This window comes from Balaenoptera acutorostrata, chromosome X, assembly GCF_949987535.1.
Source record: "Balaenoptera acutorostrata chromosome X, mBalAcu1.1, whole genome shotgun sequence".
Lineage (NCBI taxonomy): Eukaryota > Metazoa > Chordata > Mammalia > Artiodactyla > Balaenopteridae > Balaenoptera > Balaenoptera acutorostrata.
This window is the reverse complement of record NC_080085.1, coordinates 44249118-44255120: the sequence shown is the minus strand read 5'-3', so window position 1 is coordinate 44255120 and position 6003 is coordinate 44249118.

The following is a 6003-nucleotide window of genomic DNA, read 5'->3' as shown; positions in this document are numbered from 1 at the left end:
CTGAACTGTGATCATTATTATTACCCAAGATGCCACAGTCTGTAAAGAGGAGAGCTTGGATTCTGGCCCAGATTTGCTGGCCTCCAAATGGCATCCTCTCTTCATTAAATCAAAGAGCCCACTTAGAACTAGTGTATGTTGTTAGCAAACCCTGTTTAGCCACCCAAATTATTTGCTTGTACTCTGATTCTCCTAGGAGCCACATGAGGTGGCAATGCAGGGATTTGAGTCATCTCCTAGCTCTTGTGGAACAACACCTCTTCCCCAAGGGAAAAGACCACTTCTTCCTTCTCTGTATCTATGAGGCTTGGACTAGTGGCTCATTAGGAAATGGTAATTTCCCACTAAGAGAGCCAAGGTCCTAGGTTTTATGTCCAAATACAACTCTGCCAGGGCTAAAGCAAGCTTCTATTCTGTTCTATTGTCTTTTTTTGAAAACCCAGAAGTTGTATTCAGGCTCAATTTTAAATCCCTAACCCAAGAGCATTGCCTCAGGCCAAGTATAATGGTTAAAGTGAAATTTAAGTAGAGAGGAGCTTCTGTGAATAGCTAATTATAAGAGTTAACACTTATTAAGGACTTTAAAATGTTCTAGGTACTATTCTCAGTTCTTTACCATTTCTGTATTTAATCCTCACAACAACCCTCTATGGTAGGTACTATTCTCACTTGACAGAAGAAACTAGACACAGTGGTTAAGTAAACTGGCAGAAGGTCACTTAACTAGTAAATGCAAGTGCTAAGATTTTAATCTAGGGCCCTAGAACCCACACCTACAATCACTATACTCTACTGACTCTCATTAATGGTAAAGGGCTAATTAATAGACAGAGGCTAATCTTAGTCTCTAGCATAGTGCCTGACACAGAGAAGGCATTTATTACATAATTTTGAATGAACCATTCATTATTTATATCTCCTTACCATGCAACCTAGTAATAATTGTGCATTTAATTAAATAAATTAGAGTCATGTTATTAATTTGTCTAATTAGCAAATTAAACTATGTGCCTGGATTAGCCTTAGTATGGCTCCAGGTAATGTAATCATCCATTCAAAATGCACAGCAAAGTCATTCATCCTTCACTGGTTGAGAATACCTACTAGAAGCCAAGCCCCCATACTGTCTCCTGGGATACAGAGATAAATAGACATAGGAACTCACAGTCTAGTGCAGGAGACAGACATATATGCAAATGCAAATGATACCGTCTGATCAGAGCATTGAAATGGAGAGGAACATGGGAGGACAGAAGAGGAAAACTAAGTGTGAGCATATAGTGTTTTTGCTGTCCAACATGTCTTCTTCTGGTAACATATCTCATCCTACTTAGATGGGTGTATCACCCAACTCTGGTGTGATGATTAATTTTAAATGTCAGTTTGACTGGGCTGAGGAATGCCCAGATAGCTGTTAAAACATTATTTCTGGATATGTCTGTGAGTGTGTCTCTGAAAGACATTATCATTTGAATCAGTAGACTGAATAGAGGTCACCTTCACCAATGCCAGTGGACATCATCCAATCTGTTGAGGGCCTGAATGGAACAAAAAGGCAGAGGAAGAGCAAATTTGCTGTTTGCTTGATCTGGAATATCCTTGGATATTGGCACTCCTGGTTCTTAGACCATCAGAGTCAGACTGAATCATACCACCAGCTTTCCTGGTTCTCCAACTTGCAGGTGGCAGATCAGGGAACTTCTTAGCCTCCGTAATTGCATGATTCCTATAGTAAACAAACAAATGAATAAACAAACAATTGGTTCTGTTTTTCTGGAGAGCCCTGACTAATACATCTGGTCATTGTTATTAGTTTGGGGATAGACTCAATTCAGAAACTTTTGCTGGGACTATTGAGAAAGTGGGTCTGTGTTTCCACTGGGGTTGCTGAGTGGTAAGATGCAAATCTCTAGCTCTTGGTGGCTATCTTGGCCACCATGAAGAGAGAGCCTACTTGAGAACTGAATCAACATAGAAGAAGTCAGAGCCAAGAGATAGAAACAAATTGCAGATGACATCATTTGAGCACCTGGATCAAGCTATGCCTAAAATTACCTCTGTGCTTTTCTATTACCATCAATAACCCCTTTCTTTTGGCTAAAGCTTATTTGTGCTGTATTTCTGTCACTTTCAAGCAAAAGAGTCGTGATTTATACAACCGTCTATCTATACTCTGTGTGTGTGTGCACATGCCAGCGTATGCACACATATACACTGGTGTGTTGGTTAGTTAGGGAAGGCTTCCTGGAAGAAGTATGGCCTGAGCTAAATCTTATGTTGGTAGGAGTTACCTAAAGCAAAGGGAAATGTATTCAAGGCAGAGAGACAGCATGAGGGGGGTTGGGAGTAAACAGTTTGGTGTGGTGGGAGGGTAAAGTGAGAGTCAGAGGACGAAGAGACAAGGCTAGAGAGCAAGGCAGGGGCCAATTTGTGGAGTATTTGGAATGTCGTGTTAAGGAGATGGCAATTTGTATTTCTTATATGCCTTTTCTACAGCCTAGCCAAATTTTTACATTGCTTCTCTTTGTAATTTTTCTCCAGTAACATGTACCAACAAATAGTATCAAAGTAGAAAGCTCTCTAGGCTTGGAGTTTGGTCAAACTCAGGATCCACTGTGGATTCTGAATCACTAGAGGAGCCTCTTTGTGATGTCCTATTTGTTGGCTGCTCTAGGGGAGGCAATCTTTATCTTCCATTCCATGATTAAGAGATATATCAAGACACCAACCAGAATGTTCCTTCCATATGACAAAAAATGCCTTTGGTCTTCCAGGCTCAGCGTCATGTGTTCAGTGATGACTGAGCATCAACCATGTCCATGCCCTGTGCTAGACATTGGGGAGCATATTGAAGAATCAGACATGGTTCCTGCCCTCAAAGAATATCCAGCCCAAGGGAGGAAACAATTACAATAAAATATGATCAGGGCCACAGTAGAGTAATATAAAGGGGGCAATGGGTATATCAAGAAAGAATACCTTACAGGTATCAAGGAAGATTTCTTCTACCAGTGTGATCTTTGAACTGACTTGAAGAAGGAGTAGGGGTTTGCCAGATGGACAAGGATAAAGTGGAGGGTATTCTAAGCAGGAAGAAAAGTTTGTGCAAAGGCCTAGAGGTACAAGAGAACAGATTGTGCTTAGGGTGACTGCCCATAATTTGGTACATCTAGAGATCCAAGTGTGTGTTGTAGGGGGAGGTTGGAAGAGGGTTGTGGGTGGCAGGGGGAATAGTACTATGTAAGCAGGAGCCACAAAATAAGGATCTTAGTCAAGGGACTTAGATTTTATTCAGTAAACAATGGGGAACCACTGAAAAAAAAATTGAACAGAGGAGTGACATACAGTTTGTGTTTTAGAAAGAGAATCCTGGCTACAAAGCGCTGCAAAGTGGAGAATGGATTTGCGGCATCAGGAAGCCCAGTTAGGAATCTGTTCCAATGGTCTAGGTGTGAGATGATGATGAAGTGGCGGTGGGCATGGAGAGAAATGGATGGATTTGAGAACTATTTTAGGACTGTAAATGGCAAACCTTGGTGGCTGAGTGTTTGTCAGTGGTTGGGAAGAAAAAGGGAGAAGTTAAGTATGATATCCAGATTTCTGAAGTTTAATCTGAAATTAAAACACTGAAAGAAAGAAAAAAGAAATAAAATAATTAATAATAATAAAAACACTGAAAGAAAAAACACTGAAAGTGCCCTAGATATTAAAACATCAAGTAATTGTCAGGTGCCTGACAGTTGTTCCAGAATTTAGGAACCTCTTTCTTTAGCAATCTGAGCTGCCAGACTCTCAGAGAAAGGAGCCAGGCATTCCCAAATTTGAACATGAGGCCTTATGTGTGGCTTTGTTCATGTATCTATATGGGTGAAGGGGTGGATGTATACACATCTAGGCACACGTACACATTCCTGGGACCACCTCCGCAAAGAAAATATTTGGAGAAAGTCATATTTTTCTGAAGTCCATCTGACACTCCTGGACAAAGGCAACAGGTTATTCTTTCCTCTTTGGGCTAGGTCATTCTAGATTCAAGCCAAAGCAAAACAGTTTCCTCTTTTGCCAATATTTCATAGATAGGGTTCATTTCTACTTACTTTAGAGTAAAAGTAAACTATCAAAGAAAAAAAGGATATTTATATCTATATTTTGACTGTCAACTGTGTACTTCTCCAGAGCTTCATCAAAACCACAGTGGGGACTTTGTTTTGCTCAAATGCTCAGTGCATTGGTGTACCTTCTCTGCCACTTCTCTGCAGGGCAAAATGATGGAAACTTTTTGAAAGTAAAAGGGCTGGATTTTGTGTGTATATGAACGTGTGATTTTTTTCTTTCCATGGCTGAAGTAATTGAGGTAAGAGCTTAATATGCACCAAAATTTTATTTTATTAATGACTAAGGAGTAATGAATGACTCGCAGAAAACAGAATTTGAGAAGTAGAATGGACTGGCTAACACACAGCTCAAAGCAAGGGGTGGCCCCTGTCCAAGCTGGGTACCATAAAAGGCCATCGTCAAGCCCACATTTTGGATCTCAGCAATTCATCTGATTTTCACATCCTTGATATGGAGTCAATCCCTGGCTGAAACTCCTGTAGAGCAATGGTAAACATTCTTCACAGCCCAGCTGAACCTGTACCAGATGACTGATTTCCCCAAGGGCAAATTGAAGGTTTCCAGTTGGGCTGACATTAGTGTGAGCTTAGAACACAAACAAACCAACTCCTGCTCCAACAAGCCTTCCTGGAGAACACCAACCACAACAGATGGCAGCCTCTTTCACACACACACACACACACACACACACACACACACACACACACACACATACACACAAAAGCTGTCTAGATTTGTCTACTAAGGAAGGAAGAAGTTCTAAATCTATAGTCTCAAACATAATACCAAGCCAAGATCCTGAGATTCCATGAGACAATTGGTGTTTTTCTGAGTGGATAAAAGCATAGGTTGACCCAAATGGCAATAGAAGGAAGGATTCTTTATAAAAGTTATCTAAGGAGAAACTGAAACTCCATATTTCTCCAGCAGCATGTACTTATGATTTATTTAACAAAATTACTGTCCCAGCTACAGTATTTTGTATGCTAATGTTATACTAGCTTTAATTCAAAAGAAACAGGCTTCTATCGTTATGTCTTTCCCTAGCCCCAGGCAAAATTCCCCAGGAATCAGACTCTTTAGTAGGTTAGTCTGCTTAGATTTGCCCTTTGTTGCAACCCTCACCTCCCACCTCCCCCCAACAACACACACGCCTTTAGGTGTATGCTAGGTGGGAGGGAGGAGCTTGCTATTATTTTCTTGTAATCTGTATATGAAAAATACCTGCCACACTAGACTTTTATCGCTCTCCACTGATAATTATCATTGCCCCAGATCTCTCCTCTGTGAGAAACATTCAGAAGAGCCAGGGTAATTGTTGGGCAGGGCGGGGATAAATGGAGAAACAAGGGCCTTAGAAATCCAAGTAGAATAGTCCAATGGATCCAATTGATGAGATTAAAAATGAACACTTTTTGATATCATTTATGACATAATCTGTTCCATTAAAAAATGCTTTGGGTCCCCCTTTGCCTATGAGTCAACTGGCCCAGGAATATTCTGGGTCCACCAATACTTGATTTTCCAAGAAAGCATGGAGGGATGATTAGTAAAGCAATGAATCTATTCTGCCTTTGGTTTCACCTGTAAAATGGTGACTCTAATTCTGACTCTTACCTTATTTTTCCCAATGGAGTGATGAAATTAAGAAGATGACTTGAGTATCTTAGAAGTATGTACCATAGTACACAAGATAACAAACACAAAACACAGGTTAGATTTCTCTACTAGGATCATTTGCCTATGACAAATGAGAACTTCCCTAGTCTGTAAATAATCTTCAAACAATCTGTGAGACAGCACAGAAAGGGTTTCTGAAATAGTGACTGCTAGCACACAGACAGGAAGTAGGAAGTCTGTGACTCCAGAATGGAAGGAAAGGGAAAG